An 18,294-nucleotide genomic window follows, 5' to 3' on the forward strand; every position below is an offset into this window, starting at 1 on the left:
CACACTTGTGTGGGGTATAGCTTTAACTACCATGTTCATGTTGTTGCTGAGTTTTGTACTCTCATGTTAGTTGGGTCTGTTAATAGATGTATAATATGCATGCATCTGGAGATTTTGGTCATCGGTGGAGGATGATAAGGTTGTGTTGAATTGTTGTGTATGTATTACACCATTGTTGATTGAACATCATATGTAATGAAATGTTGAATTACATTATATTTGTATACCGGTTGGGGAGAAGAGAGGGGTTGTACTCCAGTGTGTGTGAGAAGATAGGGGATGGACTCCACACACTTATGTGTTCAGCGCTTATAATCAGAGGTATCATACCCTTCCAGCTAGCGCCTGGAGAACTGACGCGCTGATAATCTAAGGTACCATACCCTTCCAGCTAGCGCCTGGTAAACTGGTAGATTGTAAATTGAATTAAGTTAAAGAATTTGGTAATGACTCCGAGTAATAAAAAGTGGGGCGTGACATTATGTTTCATCTTTAGACTTTCAAGACAAGCATTCTGTTCTGCTTGCATATCTGAGAAACAAACAATAGTTGACAAACTTATTTATCAAAAAAAAATAAAAATAAATAGTTGACTGACTTTTTAATGAACAGCCGTGCCTTCTTTGACAAGAGGATCTCACAAGAGGTCAGTGGTGATTCGCTTGGAGAGTTATGTTATTGATAATCTTCTTTGATATGCTTAAAAAAAATTATCATTAGCAATATGTTTATATGCTGAAAAGATGGGTTTTTATTTATTTTTTCTTTCCTTGTTATATATTTTCAATAGGAGTTCAAGGGTTATGTTTTCAAGATCATGGGTGGTTGTGACAAGCAAGGATTCCCCATGAAACAGGGAGTACTGACTCCTGGTCGTGTTCGTCTCTTGCTTCATAGAGGTGGGTGAATTGGGCCATTTTTTGTGTCTAAAAGTGAACTGGCCAAATTCATTGAGGTAGGATTTGGACACCACATTGCATTTTGGCACTTTGTTTAATCAGATGTAGTAATTGTAATTTGTACCCACTGACTTAGTGACTATACAATATACAGGTGATGCCTTTTATTTTTATCTTTATTTTATTTTTTATCATTAGTTGGGCTGGAAATCCTTCTTAGCAAAAGTAATGACTGCATTATCATGGTTGATTTTCTGCCACAAAATGCATGAATTGATTTTTTTTTTCTTATTTTGGTTGTGGTGGCTTTATTCATCATAACTTATGGTGGTTTGGGACTTCAAAAGCTTCTTTTTATTTAAGCTATAAGCTTGTATTCAAATGCAGCATTTGCTCTATCAAGTTGATTTCAAGTCATGTTTATTTGGACAGGCACTGCATGTTTTCGTGGTTATGGAAGGCGCAAAGGAGACCGGAGGAGGAAATCTGTTCGGGGTTGCATCGTCAGCAAGGACCTCTCTATTTTGAACTTGGTTATAGTGAAAAACAGTGAGAATGATCTGCCTGGATTAACTGATGTAGAGAAACCCAGGATGAGAGGTACAGAGAGGGCATCAAAGAGTCGAAAGCTCTTCAACCTCTCCAAGGAGGATGATGTCCGAAAATATGTCAACACATGCCGCCAGACCTTTACTACAAAATCTGGTAAAAGTCGCTTGTTTCCTGCCTTTTTAGTTATTAAACACAAAAAGCTAAAGGGGAGGTGGCATTTTCATTTTGCTGCCTGATTTCTATTACTTTTCAGTGTAAGGGGTCAAGGTGTTTGGTTGGTGCTCTTCATTTAAGTGCTATTTCCAAATATTGAATATAGCTAAAACATTTAAATTGGGGTGATAATGATTTCTTGTGATTGGTTTTGCTAAAATTATTTATTTAGCATAATATATAGTTTTGTATATATATAATACACGTCATATTTAAAGTAAAATAAATATTTATATAACTGAATTGTATATTTGTATATACATATTAAAGCATGTGTATTAATATAACTAATTGATCTTTCTTTTCTTTTCTTTTGATTTTTTTTTTTGGAGGGGGGAGGGGGTTCAAAAGTAACCTCATTTTATGTATTATGCAAATAGAGCTGCACTCAATTTAAGATTCAATCAACAACATTGATCAAATCGTTTTGGTTGGAAAATTCGTATCGAATTGTGAATCATAAGACTCTAACAATCATGTTTCCAATATATTACTAAAAATTTATGGGAGCTTTTTTGATAAATCCCCTTTCTAAGAGTTTTATTCCATCTAACCCATATTCTTTTTGACTATTCCATTAGGTCCTATTTGAGGTAAGAAGACCAAAACACCCTCAATCTCTCTTGCCCTCATTAATGTTGATATTTAATGTTAATTGTCATTATGTTTTGGTCGTTCCCATGACCATTCCTATTCCCCATATTTTTACTCCAAAAAAATGCATTAACTACACACCACTATTTAATATTGATACATATTACACACAAAAAATTAAACATGGTTCTTTATTGATTGTCATTATGTTTTGATAGTTCCCATGCATCCAAATGTTGATTGTACGTGATGACATGAATGTTCACATTAAATGACGTGAATATAAATGTTCACATCAGATGACGTGCAGATAACGTGAATATAAATATTCACATCAGATGACGTTGTGATAAAGTTCACATTAGATGACATGAATGTAAACGTTCACATCAGATGATGTTGTGATAATGGTGATGTTAAGGTTCATGCATTGCATCAAATTACACAACCACAAGCCTCAATTTTCTTTGAATATAAACATGACTGTATGTGATGACGTGAATATTCATATTAGATGACATGAATGTGAATGTTTACATCAGATGACGTGAATGTGAATGTTTACATCAGATGACGTTGTGATAAAGGTGATGTTAAGGTTCACATCAGATGAGAGAGAATGTTCACATTATTTTTAATGTGTTGTCAATTAAAAATATATTCACATCAGATGAGGGACAATGTTTACATTATTTTTAATGTGTTGTCAATTAAAAATATATTCTCATTATATAATAATATAAAATAATAACGTCAATGTTATTTAATTTGTGTATGAAATTCCCTATGCCTTGATCCTTTCCCTTCTGTCTCCTCCCTCAATATTAAATATCAACATTAAATATTAACATTAAATATCAATATTAAATATAAGGGCATAAGAGTCTAAGAAAATAGTGTAAATCAAGAAAAAGGATTTATGGAATAAAAATATGGATAAATGAGACTAAGTGGGTTAAAAAATTCATTTATGGACTTCTTGGGTTAGAACACTTTTAAATGGGATTTATCAATAAAAATTCCAAAATTTATATTTACTTTTGAAAAAAATTGTTGTTACTAAAATATGCCAATGATTTTATTTGTGTGGTTGGGACAGGAAAGAAGTGCAGTAAGGCTCCAAAGATACAGCGACTGGTAACTCCACTGACTTTGCAGAGGAAGCGAGCAAGAATTGCAAGAAAAAGAAGAGAATCGCGAAGGCCAAGGAAGAAGTAGCTGAGTACCACAAACTCCTTGCCACCAGGCTGAAGGAGCAGCGGGAACGACGTAGTGAGAGCCTTGCAATGAGGAGATCCAAGCTTTCTGCTGCTCCTAAGCCATCAGTTGCTGCATAAAGCAGTCCTGGAAGTGAAGCATTAATGCACGAAGCTCAATTTTGGGTTGTGTTCTCCAGTCCTGCATTTTTTTTTAAAATTTTTGAAGAGGGGTTTACTGTTTCTAATGCTGAGAGTTGTTTTAGTTATATTGTGCCTTTTGTTGTCATTTGAGTTCTATCTTTTATGTCATATGAATGACATTTTGAGGTTTGGCAAGTTGATGCCTGAGTAGCAACAAATGTTGGGTATCTGGTTTTTTGCTTTAGAATTAGAAAATCTAACCTACTCAAATTTTGCGTAATGATGTGTCAATGACATGAAATTACAAGGACAATAGCAAGTGTTCATAGACATTCTATTTGTATATAATTACTCAAATTTTGTTTTGCTATAAGAGCCACAAAACTATGAAAACAAATTTTATCTTAATTATGCATGGGTGGAGAGAAGTCAACCCCCTTGCTCAAATTCAAGGGAAAAAGTAAGAAATTAACATTGACACATTAGTGAAGAAGAGAACAAGGCAAGTAACGTTGGTAATATGTAGTATAAATAAAAATAAAGTAAAATAATATTGATGATATGATTAATTGTACGTGTTAGGTTTTAGAAATTAACCAAACGCAAGAATTAATATTATCCATAATGTTGGCCTTAATCAGCTCATATGTTGGAGTAACTCTCCTAAATACTTAGCATATAATAATAGTACATCTGTGTGTGTGTGTGTGTGTGTGTGTCTCTCTCTCTCTCTACCATTGATATCAGGACTGAATGGAGAAAAAAACTTTTTAGATCCATAGAAGTGTCCCCATTGTCTTATCATAGACAAGCAAGTATTCAACACCATCAACCCCTTCTGAAGCCTTTATTTATTACCCAACTCCCAATCCCCATAGTCTCTCTCTTTCTCCCTCTCATAACCAAGCTTTTGCATGGCTTCATACAGCGAAGAAGAGAACTGCAATGAGAGTAATAGTGGGGTGTTGTTGACATGGATGGACCTTTGGGTGACAGTTTCATCAAATGGACACGGCAAAGGAAAAGGCAAAGGCAAAAGTAAAAGTAAAAGTAAAAGTAAAAGCAAGGGCAAAGATGGTACTAACCATAATAAATCGATCCTTAGAGGACTCACGGGTTATGCCCGACCTGGTGAGGTCTTGGCTGTTGTGGGACCTTCTGGTTATGGCAAGTCCACTCTTCTTGATGCCCTCTCTGGTATTCCCTACTTCTGTTTTCTTATTTACTTATTTTTTTCATCCTAATTTTTTTTTTTTTTCACAATGCTATGTATTTAAATAAAAATAAAAATCTAAAAATTGTTGAGAATTTAAAATGTGGAGCTTGAATTTATTATGAATGTAACTCACGTCACATTAAATTTAACATTTGATTTGTATCAATTAAAAATAATTTTAAGTTTTAAATGTGCGAAACATTTTTCAAAATAAAATCTTGTGTTACTAACACAAGTTTAGTTGTCACCAAAACTACCAATCACTAGGAGTGGAGGTGGGCTAGGTTCAAGCCTAATACATAATAACATTGAAATAATTTCTCAAACTCGAGATTCGGCCTATACTTTATTCTTAAGCTTGTTTGAAAACAAAATAAAACATTTATGCTTATAACTAAAATTGAGTGAAATTTTTAATAATTTGAGTACCTATTTAATGATTAGTAATTTAAATTTTATAACTAATATTTTTACGTGACTAATAATACATAACTTATGTTTATAAAAAATTTAAAGTTAATGTAACATACACAAAATATGTATATGCATATATATATATATATATATATTATGTAATATAGTTTGTGACTAGACTGCACTTTTTTTTTTCTTTTTTGATCGGAAAAAATATTTCATTTAAGAAAGTCAAACGGCACTTATAAGGGTCCATCTAACCTAAAACTTGTACCAAACAAAGTGAAAATAAAGCAAGAAGCACTAAGGAAGAAAGCTATAAAAATATTCAGACGTATATTTTGTGCTCGTGCTCGTACTACGAAGCAGAGCCGATCATAAAAGTTCGGCAATAGAGCATGTCCAAGATAAATCATAGATTCCAATCACAATGAGGGCAAACTTAACAAATCCACACATATGAACTCTAACAAACCAAACAAACCCAGAAACAACAAACAAACAGTAGGAAAAAGAAAAGACAAAGGAAACAACTTAAGACTAAAATCAAACAACAAAACATAAACAAACCCACAACCAAACAAAAATCGACAGCGGCGTCGGCGAATCCGACGATGGAGAAAGATGGCGGGAAAGAGGCGGTGAAGGCGTGGATCCGTGAAGGCCACTCTCGGAGTGAATGGATAGGAGAAAGAAACACCTCACAAAAGAGGGAGAGGGTGGAAAGCCAAAGCTTCCAAGTTATTGGAAAGCAAAGTAGGAAAGGAAAGAGCAAAAGAGGGGTAGGGGGAGGGGAGAGGAGGCCGGAGGTTGCCGGAGTCCCCTCCCCCACCGCCGACGGCCGCAAACTCTAAAAACCCTAGGGGAAGAAATGTTTAGAAAGAGAAGCTCTCAACTTGGACTTGAAGCACTATTTTTAGCCCAACTCACATTATAATCCGGCCTAAATATCATGAAATTCAGACATATGAGCTTAATTAAAGTATAATTTCAAACTTTATTCAAGTTGGAAAAAAAAAAGATTTTATAAATTCAAAAAAGCTTGGTTCTAGAATTTAATATTCAGAAATAGAAATAGATATAGATATGTGGGGGAGATTGAATTGACGAAGGTGGGATCTACCTATCTGAGCCATTAATGTGAAATTTTGGATAATTTCTGAAATTTCGTGGCTGGGTTGGTATCATTACTGGCCATGTCCAACTCTAGCCGCCATCGCAATGTATGGTGAGTCCGATTTGAGAGAGAGTGAGATTGTAACTATAATCCGGTTATTTACATGTTTCTCTCTCTATTTATTGCAAGAAACAAAAACTCTTCCTAATTGATAGTACAAGTTTTCTACTATTTTATTAAAAGCTTTGTAGGGAATAAAATTTGTGCTATGATTATATAAAATGGGTTATGAATCAAATGTAGCCTTTGGCAATGCTTTGATTGATATTAGTATTAAGTATGAGATTATTGGGTAATGCTCGTCTCACTACCCCAAAACAGGGCATTAACGGCGGTTTTTTTAACGGCGGTTTTCGTTACCGCCGTTTAAAGATACTATTAACGGCGGTAATGAAACCGCCGTTAATACTGCCGTTAATGTATCTTTAATGGCGGTTTTCGTTACCGCCGTTAACAAAACCGCCAGTAATGACCCTTTAACGGCGGTAATGAAACCGCCGCTAAAGCCCTCTCATTACCGCCGTTAATGACGGCGGTCTTTGTCGGCCGAGCTCCGGCGAAGCTCCAGTGAGTGGTGACCACGCGCGGCTAGGGTTGAACATGACCATCTACAATAAAGTAAAAGTAATGTTTAAATATTTATTTAGGAAATATATTTCATGAAGAGTGGCTGTGGTGGAGTGGTTGGTGTGGGTGGATGAGAGGTTGAGGGTTCAAGACTTGGGGAGTGCAAGAAGAAAGAATTATGTTTTGAAAAATTTGAACCTATTTGCGGCGGTAAAGAACCGCCGTTTTTGGTCGACTTTTAACGACGGTAATTTACCTTTTTATGACGGTTGTACTTTTTCCGACACGCGCATAAATGGCGGTAGCGAAACCGCCGTTAATACCGCCGTTAAAGGCTTTAACGGCGGTTTTACAGCCTTTAACGGCGGTAAAAAACCGCCGCTAAAGCCCAATTTTGGCGTAGTGTCTGGCGTTTGATGAATTGCCTATGAGAGATGTTGCTTCATGGGTATTCTACTAGTACTACCCTGAGAAAAAGTTAGCACTCGGGAAGGCCACTTTAGTTTGTTTGGGTTCATTTGGGTGCTGCTTGTTAGGGCTGTTGTTGAGGTAGGTGAGGTGAGGTGAGGTGAGGTGAGGCAGGGAAGAAAAGGGACACAGGAAAGATGTTGAAAAGGGTAAAAAATAAAATGTTAGAGACTCCAAAAATTTGGTAAAACTTTGGGGGTCTCTAGCATTACTTAAGTAAAAATGGGTAATTTATAAAATTTTAACTGGTCACTGAAATCTGCTAGTTCACTTGATGGTTGACTAACAGCTAGGGGACATTTGTTATTTGATTAGAAACAAGTTATCAAAATCGGAATCCTAAATTGGTTCGTTGAAGCGTTTAGAATCGGATTGAAGCATTTTGAAAAAACTTTTCTTAGAAAGTATAGACAAAATATGTTTAAATTGTACTTAAAAATATGTAGAAATATTGTGAAAATGTGATTTTTCATGTAAAGTGAAAGTATAATAGTACACGATAGAAAAATTGATAGTAAAAGTTGTACATTTCATCAATAAAGGTAGATAAGACTTTTATAGTAGAAATTAGTTAATGTTGGATTTGAAATTAGATAGAAAACTCTAGTGACAAGAAAACATATGTAAAAGCATTCAAAAAAAAGAAAAAAGAAAACATAAGTAAAAGGATTTTCCAAGAAACCAAAATAAAAAGAATCAAATAATTAAATAGATTTTAGGCTCTTTTATTAAATAGAGAAAAGGAAAAAAAAAGAAGAAACAAATACCCAAATGATCTACTATGAAATGAAAGAGACAAGAGAGAGAGAGAGAAGGTTTTGACTTTGTTCTTTCAACTAGTTAGTTTTCTTAAATTTCTACAATATTTGAATGTTTATTTCTGTAGTTTGTTTTTCTTAGTCTATTTGATTTAATATGATTTGTTTTTCCCCTTCTCCTACTCCCCCCCCTCCCCCCATCTTCTAATAAGGAGCACATCATCCTATCTGTTGTTGCAGGGAGGTTAGGGTCCAAGACAAGGCAAACTGGAGAGGTTCTAATTAAGGGTCGTAAACAACAGCTTGCTTACGAGACCTCGGTATGAAAATAAACACTTTTTCTCAACTGACTTATAGCTAGCTAGCCATATTGGAGCCTTAGTTTCTTTAACACTATGGAAAATTTTATTGGGGTCTTGCATTCCTTCCCCTATATCCTCACTAAGGATAGCTCGGAGGGTGCAACCAATCATGTCAGTAAAATATCAATTAACTAAACACTAATGTCACATATCCTGAAAAATACTCAGAATTTAAAAGGTGTTGATATAATTCATGTTGAGTGTGACTCACATTACACCAAAGTTTAATTTATATCATAATTTTGGGCTCATTTCTAAATACATAACATTAGTGTTAACTAAAAGCAACATATTGGATCTTCCTCTTCAGAGCTTTGGACTATTCAACTTGTTGGAGGTGTTTAAAAGATGGTTGTTGCCCCATATCCCTATGGCAGGGGGTTAGAAAAATTTGGACACATCATTAATTTAGCAATGTTACATATCAAGAAAAAATATACACTTAAAGTGCTTAGAAAATGAAATGTTTGGACATGATTTAGTTTAGGTATGACTAGATTTGAATCTACATCATACACAACATTTTTGGGTTTGTAGATTTTTCATTATTAATTTTTATAATTGGTATCTAAATGTAATCCTTAGGACTTTTTAAAGTTTGGATTTTGGAAACTAGATCGCAATACAAACTAAGTTAACCAAAACTTCTTAGTACATAAATAATAATTAAATCACATTTTCACAATATTTCTTCATATTTTTAACTATAATTTAAACATATTTTGTCTATACTTTCTAAGAAAAGTTTTTTCAAAATGCTTCAAACCAATTCTAAACGCTTCAATGAACCAATTTATGATTCCGATTTTGATAACTTGTTTCTAATCAAATAACAAATGTCCCCTAACTGTTAGTCAACCATCAAGTGAACTAGCAGATTTCAGTGACCAGTTAAAATTTTATAAATTACCCATTTTTACTTAAGTAATGCTAGAGACCCCCAAAGTTCTACCAAATTTTTTTGGCAAAATTTTTAGAGTCTCTAACATTTTATTTTTTACCCTCTTCAACATCTTTCTTGTGTTCCTTCTCTTCCCTGCCTCACCTCACCTTCACCACCTCAACAACAGCCCTAGCAAGCAGCACCCAAAAGAACCCAAACAAACTGAAGTGGCCTTCCTGAGTGCTGACTTTTTCTCAGGGTAATACTAGTAGAATACCCATGAAGCAACATCTCTCATAGGTAATTCATCAAACATCAGACGAGCATTACCCAATAATCCCATACTTAACACTAATATCAATCAAAGCATTGCCAAAGGCTACATTTGATTCATAACCCATTTTATACAATCATAGCACAAATTTTATTCCCTACAAAGCTTTTAATAAAATAGTAGAAAACTAGTACTATCAATTAGGAAGAGCTTTTGTTTCTTGCAATAAATAGAGAGAGAAACCTATAAATAACCGGATTATAGCTGCACACTCTCTCTCTCTCTCTCTCTCTCTCTCTCTCTCTCTCAAATCAGACTCACCATCCATTGCGATGGTGGCTAGAGTTGGACATGGCCAATAATGATACCGACCCAGCCATGAAATTTCAGAAATTATCCAAAATTTCACATTAATGGCTTAGATAGGTAGATCCCATCTTCATCAATTCAATATCCACCACATATCTATATCTATTTCTACTTCTGAATGTTAAAATCTAGAACCTAGCTTTTTTGAATTTATAAAATCTTTTTTTTTTCCGACATGAATAAAGTCTGAAATTATACTTTAATTAAGCTCATATGTCTGAATTGGATGATATTTAGGCCAGATTATAATGTGAGTTGGGCTAAAAAGAGTGCTTCAAGTCCAGGTTGAGAGCTTCTATGTCTTAACTTTTCTTCCCCTAGGGTTTTTAGAGTTTGTGGCCACCGACGGTGGGGAACGGGGTTCCGGTGGCCTCTGGCCTCCTCCCCCCTCCCCCTATCCCTCTTTTGCTGTTTCGTTTCCTTATTTTGCTTTCCAATAACTTGGAAGCTTTGGCTTTCCACCCTCTCCCTCTTTTGTGAGGTGTTTTTCTCTCCCATCCATTCACTCTGGTAATGGCCTTCACGGATCCGTGCCTACACCGCCTCTTCCCCACCGTTCTCCATCATTGGATTCGCCGATGCCGCTGCTAGTTTTTGTTTGGTTGTGGGTTTGTTTTTGTTTTGTTGTTTGATTTTAGTCTTAAGTTGTTTCCTTTGTCTTTTCTTTTTTCTACCATTTGTTTGCTGTTTCTGGGTTTTTGGTTTCTTAGAGTCCATATGTGCAGATTTGTTAAGCTTGCCCTCATTGTGATTGGGATCTATGATTTATCTCGGACATGCTCTATTGCCAAACTTTTATGATCGGCTCTGCTTCGTAGTACGAGCACGAGCACAAAATATACGTCTGAATATTTTCATAGCTTTCTTCCTTAGTGCTTCTTGCTTTATTTTCACGTTGTTTGGTATAAATTTTGGGTTAGATGGACTCTTATAAGTGTTGTTTGACTTTCTTAAATGAAATATTTCTTCCGATCAAAAAAAAAAATGTCCAATCTAGTTACAAACTATATTACATAATATATATATATATACATATTTCGTGTATGTTACATTAACTTTAAATTTTTTAGAAACATAAGTTATGTATTATTAGTCATGTAAAAATATTAGTTATAAAATTTAAATTACTAACCATTAAGTAGGTACTCAAATTATTTAAAATTTCACCCAATATTAGTTATAAACATAAATTTTTTAATTTTTTTTCAAACAAGCTTAAGAATAAAGTATAGGCCGAATCTCGAGTTTGAGAAATTATTTCAATGTTATTATGTATTAGGCCTGAACCTAGCCCACCTCCACTTCTAGTGATTGGTAGTTTTGGTGACAACTAAACTTGTGTTAGTAACACAAGATTTTATTTTGAAAAATGTTTCGCACATTTAAAACTTAAAATTATTTTTAATTGATACAAATCAAATGTTAAATTTAATGTGGCGTGAGTTACATTCATAATAAATTCAAGCTCCACATTTTAAATTCTCAAAAAGTTTTAGATTTTTATTTTTATTTAAATACATAGCATTGTGAAAAAAAAGAAGAAGATTAAGATGAAGAAAAAAATAAGTAAATAAGAAAACAGAAGTAGGGAATACCAGAGAAGGCATCAAGAAGAGTGGACTTGCCACAACCAGAAGGACCCACAATAGCCAAGACCTCACTAGGTCGGGCCATAACCCGTGAGTCCTCTAAGGATCGATTTATTATGGTTAGTACCATCTTTGCCCTTGCTTTTGCTTTTGCCTTTGCCTTTACCTTTGCCATGTCCATTTGATGAAACTATCACCCAAAGGTCCACCCATGTCAACAACACCCCACTATTACTCTCATTGCAATTCTCTTCTTCGCAATATGAAGCCATGCAAAAGCTTGGTTATGAGAGGGAGAAAGAGAGAGACTATAGTGCCAAAATGGGGATTGGGAATTGGGTAATATATAAAGGCTTCAGGATGGGTTGATGGTGTTGAATACTTGCATGTTTGTGAGAAGACAATGGGGACACTTCTATGGATCTGAAGAGTCTTTTTCTCCATTCAATCCTGGGACACACACATACACACACACACACAAACACAAATGTACTATTATTATATAGTAATTATTTAGGAGAGTTACTCCAACATATGAGCTGATTAAGGCCAACATTATGGATAATATTAATTCTTGCTTTTGGTTAATTTCTAAAACCTAACACGTACAATTAATCATATCATCAATATTATTTTACTTTATTTTTATTTATACTACATATTACCAACGTTACTTGCCTTGTTCTCTTCACTAATGTGTCAATGTTAATTTCTTACTTTTTCCCTTGAATTTGAGCAAGCGGTTGACTTCTCTCCACCCATGCACAAATAAGATAAAAATTTGTTTTCATAGTTTTGTGGCTCTTATAGCAAAACAAAATTCGAGTAATTATATACAAATAGAATGTCTATAAACACTTGCTATTGTCCTTGTAATTTCATGTCATTGACACATCATTATGCAAAACTTGAGTAGGTTAGATTTTCTAATTTTGAAGCAAAATACCAGATACCCAATTGTAGACACCCCATTTTTGACCAGCTTCAAGGCTTGGACGTCATCGTTTGAACACGCGATGATTATCCATGCTTGTGTTTGTTTTGAGTTTCGAAAAGTCTTGGCTGCGCGCCTTGCCTTAGAATCTCTTAACTTCTCTGTTTTGTGCTTGGTTGCAGACCAAGAGCTTGTGGATGTGTTTCTGAGGGAAGGAGATGGCCTGTCGACCAAACCTCCCGCCCATCGGCCAAGCCTCCTGCCCACCGGCCACCTTGCTTGTTCAATCGGCCAAATGTGATGGCCGGCCGGCCAGTTTGACTGCCGGTCGGCCACTTTGATGGCCGGTCGGCCAAGTGTGGCTTTTAACAGATATCTCTGTAGACAGCTGGCATAGCTGTCATTCTAGGCCATACCCTAGCCCATACCTGGACGTGGGTGTTCTGAGGAGCTACAGATTAATACATATCTATATCAATCAAGCTCTCTCACATAACACAAAAGAGATATAGAACTTTGAGCAAAAAAATCTCTCTCTCTCTCTCTCTCTTTACATTTTCTGCCTCCCTCTAAGGTTTAGGGCTTGTTTGTGCTCAAAAGTACATTTTCTTTGCACTTTTGCACACAAACACCTAGTTCTTTACCCCCTTTATTGAGCTGAGGTCCTTGGAGGTGATTTTTGGGGTGGTTTGAAGCCTTTTTTGGTCCCAAAGTTGCTGCTGTGCTTTAAGGGTGAGCTTTTGACCTCTTTTAAGCCTTGTTTTCATAGCTTGTTTTGCCATATTTGCATGCTGTTTTAGACTTACCTCTCAACTAAAAAAAAGTCTTGTTTTTAAGTCCCTAACATGTTTGTTTGAGGTCATTTTGGTGTTGGGGGTGATCTATCCCCTTTTAAGCTTTACTTTGCCTTGTTTTGGGCCACTTTTGTTGACCTCCGAGCTGGTCTTTTCTTGGCCCTTTAACTACTGAATTCCAGAGGAATTTCAGTGGTGGGGATGGGGTTTTGAGGTCCCAAATGGGTGGGGGTTGTACCCCCTCCCTTGCTTTTGCCGGTTTGTGTTAATGGCTCACCAAATGAGCATGTGTTTCCATCTTCTTGAGCCCTTGTTTGAGCATGTTTTTGTGACTTTTTAGACCTGCCTTGACCCTATTTTTGCTTGGTTTGGTCACCCCTTGCATGCTTCTAATACTTGTAGTGTAATCCTACTTGAGGCTCACCAAAGTGACATGTTTCTCTAGCATGATTTGGCTCCTCTTCAGCATGTTTTTGGTAGTATTTTGGCATGTCATAACTCTATTTTGCATTGGTTCGGACACCTCTTGCATGCTCCATGTACTTGTAGTGCAATCCTCTCTCTAGCCTTAATATGTATCATGTGTTTAGACCATCATTCTAGCATATTTTGGCTTAGCTCTGAGAAGATTTTGTCCATGTTTTGCCATGCTATAGCTCTGTCTTGGGTTGGTTAGAGCATCCCTCATTTGCTTCTTGCACTTGTAGTGTAAATCATGCTTATTGGCCTACTTGACATTTTACCCTTTCATTCTAGCATGTATTACTTGTGTTTAAGAATGTTTTTGGCATTGTTATGGCATGCTTAGGGACTGTTTTGAGGCATCCTTGATCACATGACATTGTTGCATGCTTGTTGAATAGTTCACGGTTTGCATAATATGACATGCTCATGGTGCTTGCATGGCATATGTTTAATATGTTGTCGCATGTGGTAGCTTGTTGCATCGCATGTTGTGGCATGCTTGTTGCATTGCATTGTGCATGCATGCTCTGTGTTCTTTAGGTTGTTGACACCTTTGATTAGGCATGATAAGGTGGCCAACTTGTTGAGTCTCATGTATTGTTTGCATACACTCATTTTTCTATCAATTGATGCAAGTCGACCTCTTTGGCCATCATGCATTGAGATGCGTGATTGGTGGCCCAAGAGTCGAGCACCACACTCCTGTGAGTCTTAACCATGATGAAGGGTGTGGTCGTACATACATTTCCTTGAGAATATGCTATTGTGCCTCTGTTAGTGCTCTATTGCAGCAAAAAGCAGATCCGGCAAAGAGGAGTGGCCGACCGACCACATAGAAGGCCGACCGGCCACCTTTTGTTGCTCAGAGATGGTCGATGGCCATTCCTCTTGGCCGACCACCTCCCCATTTCTCCCTGAGGTGGAGCAGGAGTGTCCTGGAGGTCTGCACTTGTTTTTAGAGATAAAAAACAATGCAAACAGAGGCAATGTGAGGCACAATGGTGGATCCTCGCAAGACGCAATCAAACATACATCTTTCACCGATCCAAGGCAGAGCTGCAACATCTTGTTTTTCTGGGTTATGTAATTCAGTTTGTTGAGTTAATTTGTAATAATTATTCTTTTGGGACTGTAATAATTAGTATTTTTTCATGGACATTGGACTTTAATCCGTCCCGTGTGGACGCGAGTGTTGTAATAAGTGTGCGTGTGTGTGATGCATGTCTTTCTTTTCCCCTTTTATTTAACTATTGTTGTTAGTTAGATTAGGGCATATTTCAATTAGCATACTTCATGTTTGCATCCATGCATTCGTTTTGCATGCACTGGGCTCGGCACATCATACTAGTCGCATTGTATTTCAATTCCTACTTGAATACGTGCTCATTGTTGCATTTTCACATGCCATCTTAGAATAGCTGAGCCTATTTTAGTTGCATTTTGCATGCATTGCATTAGGCATTTTAACGTGAACTAGGATCATGCATGATTACTAACTAGTTTCTGTTTTGGCTTGGAGTACTAGGTATGTTTTACGCTTTAGCATCCCTGCATGAGTGTGAGTGCTAGCATATCTACTATGAGGCTATGTGCTTATGTGATATAACTGGATGAATGCCTGTGGATGGAGGTCTTTTGTTTGGATTGGGACAAATTCAACCAAACCATTTTCCGAAAGTCCACTGAGGTGGCAAAACCATGTTTTTACTAAGCCCACTGCGGTGGCAAACCATTTTCTCAAAGCCCACTGAGGTGGCAAAACCATGTTTTACTAAGCCCACTGCGGTGGCAAACCCTTTTTCTGAAAGCCAACTGCGGTGGCAAAATCTCTTTTTCCTAAGCACACTTGAGAGTGGCAAATTCACATCATTTTGAGGTCAATCGCGAGTTGAATTTGTTCCAATTCCTACGACTTGATCTATACTTGTATGTTGCGTACATCACATAATAAAGACTAACTTATAAACCGGAATAAGAACACATGTGTTTTCAAAATAACATATCATGTTAGTAGAAGTCGATCCTCTGGATCGGGCGAGTGGGGGTACTTTCATTTGATGACCTTTCCCGCTTGTATCTAAGTTCCCGAGCCTAGGCAACTTTAGTGACGACGGATCTGTGGCCTTTAGGCACGAGTCAAGGTTTCCTAAATTTCCAGAAATAAATATTTAGGTAGCGACTCTAAAATCTGGCAAAGCAGTCCATGTTTGGCACTTTTCAAACTTAAAAAATGATTTTTCAAAACAAATTGCCGGATTTGGACTCTTTAGTGATTTATCAATCTCACATTGCACTTTGTGGGATTAGATTCAGAACCGTGATAGGAGTCCGAACTGTAGAAGGCCTATCTTCGTCCTCTCCAAAAGGCGGGGTCGGAAATGGGCGAGCTACAGTTTCTGGCGACTCTGTTGGGGATTTAGAGAACTTGACTCGGATTCATGATATGTTGTTTTGTCTACATTTATGTGTCTCTTTGCATTGCATTTGCATTGGTGCGCCTAGGACACCGTGTTTGCCATCTGCTATTCCTGAACAGTTTGCCGAAGGCTTGCTTGGAAAAGCGTGCCATAAGGCTAACCGGTTACGGGCTCTGCCACAATGGGCACACAAACCCCGGTTTTACAGGGGCACCCTTTTTGACCATTCGACCTAGTGCATATCGGAATCCATAGAGACCATTCCAAACTAGGACAGGTTGCTCGCCCAATTGTAGGTTGTTTGAAACCGTTTGCTTGCGTAGTGAACCCCTAGTTCCTGACAAAACTAGGACAGGGAAACCCTACCCCACCATAGGGGTGTTTGGCTCTCACTTGCTTGTTATGTGCTTTTAGAGTGTGTCTCTACAGGAATGCATGTATCAGTTTGCAAGTCTAGGTATCAGGCTTGAGGGCATCAGTGTTTTGAGAATCAGTTCTACCTGAGGGTATCAGATTTGAGGCAGTGATTTTGGGGGGCAGTGATCGGTGTTTGAGAACAGTGTGTTCAGCTCACAAAGTACCAACTACGTGTTGCTCTTTTTTAAGCCGTTATACTGTCCGTTTTTTGAGTTATTTTTTTATTATGCTTTATTTATCTTTTTGCTAGGTAGTTTAGTACAATTGCATCTAACCAGGCAGATATCCCCCAAGCACTCTGGGTTAGAGGTCGCAGACTTCAGCGATCCGCATCTGGTAGAGGACAAGCAGTGTTGTTTACCTTACCCCGGTTAATAGGAGAAGGTCAGTTAGACGCAGCTCACCAGAATAGTGATTATCAGAACAGCGGTCTTGGTCTACCCCACCAGTGAGTAGTCGAATTCAGGGTTCCGTTTTCTCGGCAGAGAGGGCTATACCAGTTGTTCAGCCAGATCAGTCCAGTATGGCCGACATGGAGGCAATGATGCGTCAATTCCAGGAAACTATGCAAGCCATACAGCGGGATGCTGCCCGCCAAGCAGAAGTGGCCGCCTGCCAAGTAGAGGTAGTGGCCCAACAGGCAGAGCTAATCGCCAGGCTACAGCAGCAAGCCGAAGCATCTGCTTCGCATCCATCTCCTCCCCCACCTAGAGTTCCGATAGTCGAGGATGTGATCAACGTCCAAGAAGATACGGACGACCCGGCAGGGCAGGCTCCGCCTCCAGCTCCACCGCAGATCTCGAAAACCCCAGCTGGCTCAACAGATACACCTTTTGAGTCTGAGATGGACCCTACTGCCCTGAAGATGAGTAGGCTTGAGAAGTTGTTCAAAAAAGCTCAGGGTGTTAGTTCCATTCCAGACATAGAGAATGGCTATACTGATTCAGCGGTGACTCTGCCAGATCGGTTCAAGATGCCACACATAGACCGTTTTGATGGTTCTAGAGACCCCATGGTACATCTACGGTTGTTCTCGGATATCCTACGGGCAATGGGCCTCTCCAGACTGCAAAAGCTCTTTCCCTCTTTGGCCGGACCCTGTCAGGTATCGCGGTCATCTGGTACGCTAAGCTGGAGGACTCTGTCAAGAGAAGTTGGGAGGAGATGGCTGAGGCCTTTGTAGCTCAATACTCCTACAATACACAGATCGAGATTACCACTCGAGATCTTGAGACAACCAGACAAGAGCCGAAGGAGAGCTTCTCCGATTTTGTAACCCGTTAGAGGGCTAAAGCCTCGATGATGACCACTAGGCCTGCGAAGAAAGATCAAATTCGGACGGTTGTGCGCAACCTCCAACCTAAGCTGATGCAGAAAATGATCGTCTAACCCCTCCCTACTTTTGCTGACCTGCATGAGATTAGGGTACAGATTGAGGACGCCATGAAACAGGGTCTGATTGACCAGGAGAGGGAGCAGCCCAAGAGAGTTTTTGCTCAAGGATCAAATGCAGCTACAAGTAGCAGTGCGACTGCACGACCTTCTGATGTTAGCATGGTCACCACCACACCCAAGACTGCCAACCCTTTTGC

At 37.8% G+C, this 18,294-nt stretch overlaps 1 pseudogene; it reads left to right on the forward strand.

The window, feature by feature from the left end:
* Positions 1 to 742: 742 nt before the first annotated feature.
* On the forward strand, positions 743 to 3,595 carry LOC145804290 (small ribosomal subunit protein eS6-like; annotated as a pseudogene).
* The last annotated feature ends 14,699 nt before the right edge of the window (positions 3,596 to 18,294 follow it).

Source organism: Camellia sinensis, chromosome 12 (assembly GCF_055761805.1).
Source record: "Camellia sinensis isolate YWXY chromosome 12, ASM5576180v1, whole genome shotgun sequence".
NCBI classification, from domain to species: Eukaryota; Viridiplantae; Streptophyta; class Magnoliopsida; order Ericales; family Theaceae; genus Camellia; species Camellia sinensis.